Source organism: Triticum aestivum, chromosome 3A, assembly GCF_018294505.1.
Source record: "Triticum aestivum cultivar Chinese Spring chromosome 3A, IWGSC CS RefSeq v2.1, whole genome shotgun sequence".
Lineage (NCBI taxonomy): Eukaryota > Viridiplantae > Streptophyta > Magnoliopsida > Poales > Poaceae > Triticum > Triticum aestivum.
In genome coordinates this window covers 511,724,566-511,727,497 of record NC_057800.1, presented here as the reverse complement: position 1 = coordinate 511,727,497, position 2,932 = coordinate 511,724,566, and positions in this window count along the sequence as shown.

Genomic DNA, 2,932 nt, shown 5'->3' with positions numbered 1-2,932 from the left:
GTTTTCGTTTTTGTTTATCTTTTCGCTCGTTAGTCGGAATCAGGCGATTCAAGCACCTAGATCTTTGTCTCGAGACCCTCTTTCCGCTTAACCAACTTGAACCAGTTTTTGCTACTGTAAAATTTGACCTTAGTTTAGATTAGTAAATGGATCTTGTTTCTTTCGCCGTTTGAGTTTCGTTGCTCCGTTCGGTTTGATTCTTTTTGCAAACCGGAGTTCTTAAGTTGAACTTTCTGGTCAATCTCTCTTATTTGAGTTTTGCCCATGCATCTTTGCTTGTTGCTTATGTATGCTATTGTTTGCTTGCGATAGAATTTCCGGTGTGCGAAGCGTGTTATTTGGAGTCTCTAGGTTTCGCGGATCGTCAGCAAGGCAAGTAACACATTGATCATACTCTTTCCGTACCCAGTTTTTATGCATTAGTTTCAATCCTCAAACATTGCATGATTAGGATGCCATTAACATGTGGGTTGGGAAGTAGTTGTTGAGGTAGAACCTAATGCCCTGTTATATTCAAAACCTTGGGAGTTACTTCTACGCGTTGCTTATATTGCTATGCTATGCTCGAAGATGTGGTCTGGGTGAGTGAAATACATTCAGAGGTGAGATTGTTAACTAATGGTTCAACTTAAGGTGGCAACTTGAATTTACATCTGGGTGGATTGAGGCACCTGGAGTATCTAGTGTTGCCTGTATTTTTGGAAATCCCAGGGTTCCGTGTGATTTTCCTATGGACCGCCACCTAGGCTCAAATGCAGCTAAGATGATTCATGCTAGAAACTTTCGTGTGCAGCCACAAGCTATTATGGGCTCTAGCATAGTTGAGTAAGTTACGTGAACCTCTTGAAGAGGTAGATCAGCAGGTAGTGGGTTTGTAGGTTTGGTATGGTCTACCCGGAGTAGAGAGTTAATGTTTCTGAAAGACTGTGTCTCGGTCATCAGTTTCTCAAACACCATGTAGTGCGAGAAATCCCGCGGAGGCGATCGAGTCTTGTGGGGAAAAGTGTGCAAACCTCTGTAGACTGTACAAACTAATCATGGTTAGTCGTGTCCCCGGTTATGGACAATCTTGAGTGTCTAGTACTTGGAATATCTTAAGTATCTCATCACTCTTAATTAATATTGTTGGGTTGTTAATTACTTTAATTGGGATTGAGTTGGAGGAACCTTCTCAATGATTTATCAACCACCATGATAGTTAAAATAAAACTTATTCCTTTGTTGTAGGGAAAAATTGTCTTTTCGCAAAAACTATAACCATAGAGCTTTCCACCAACCAAATATGCATGTAGTGATAGCATTATTCCGTTCTTGCTCTACTGTGTTACATTGCTAGCATATTCCATGTGCTGACCCGTTTTTGGGCTGCAACATATTATGTTGCAGACTTTTGAAACGAGGAGTAAAGTTCGTTAGGTCATTGCCGTGCAGCTCAGTTATGCCGTTGGAGTTGATGGACTCACTTTATCTTCCAAGCCTTCTGTTGTTATCGTATTAGATGGCCTTAAGCCATATTATTGTAATAAGTTCTCTCCTGAGACATTCGATGTATTAAGTGTGTGACTGCTACTCTTTTATAAATCCTTTGAGTACTGTGTGTGTGAGCATTACCGATCCAGGGATGACACGGTAGCACAGAGACTTGACCGTTTGAGGTCGGGTCGCTACAATACGGAGCACAAATCAAATGCAAAGTCCGTCAGTGTCATCAAGAAAATAGGGAGACGTATCGTGATCTAGATACCGTATGATCACCACGAGAATGTATACGGTGACCGTAATGAGCATATTCTGAACTCTAGTGACCGTATAGTGCTTTAGCTTGAAATACAGTGACCGTCATGCATGAATGTGTCGTGGGCATGCATACTTTTAGCGGGCCGAGAGATAGTTTGTGTGCGTACGTGAAAGTGGTGTAGAAAGTGGGGATGTCCGGTGGAGACAAGGAGAGATATGCCCTTCATTTCTCTTTCCCGTGACTAACATTTTAGGAGAATATATAAACATTCACAATGCCGAACGAATACTTTTGGATGCACCATGCAATTAACTTTCATGTATAACATTGTACTATTGTATATGCTTATTTTCTTAGTGGCCGATTGCATGTGTGGTGTGGTGGGCACATCATTTCTAGTTGTGGTGGGTCAACATGAGGACTCATGGGTCGGTTCCATCCTACACCACATAGGTTGGATCGAGATGCATTATACGAAGACCCATGTGGAGGACTCGGCAAACAACACGAAGCTAGCTACCAGAGTCGCGGAGGACTCTATCCCCACTGGTGATAAGCCGACTATATATGATTTGTAACCCTAGGCCCCTAGTATGTTATAGAAGCTTGGGCGCTAGTTCGTCGATAGTATACACACACGCACAATTCCTGGTATTCATGTGTACTTTGTACACACCCCTATCACTAATATATAATACCAGGAGTAGGCTTTTTCCTCAACTGCAAGGGTCCGAACTAGGGTAAAACTTTGCCTCGTATTACCATCCAGCCTAACAGTCAGGGATATCCAACCGAATGATATGATGGAATCATATCTTCCAACTACTAAGAGAGAGGTGTGTCTGGGGGGGTAATGTGTGCGAGAGAGGCCTAAAGATAATGTGCGTGCGGGAGACACGTAGGCACATATATATATATGTGCATATAGATGGCTAGTAGAGACCGTGCGTGTGTATATATGCATGTGAGAGAAATAGTGTTTTCCAACTGAGATTAGTGAAAAGAGTAGAAAGAGAGAGAGAAGAGATACAGAGAGAGCATGTGCGTGAGACTCCCCGACACCCCGAGAGAGATTGTGAGCATGTGTGAAAGATAAATGCCGATGCATATAAAGTGTGTGCACTTATGCGGTAGATAGATAGATATATAGCGCGTTTGTGAGAACGGGCCGAGGCATAGTGCATCTACGTGTAA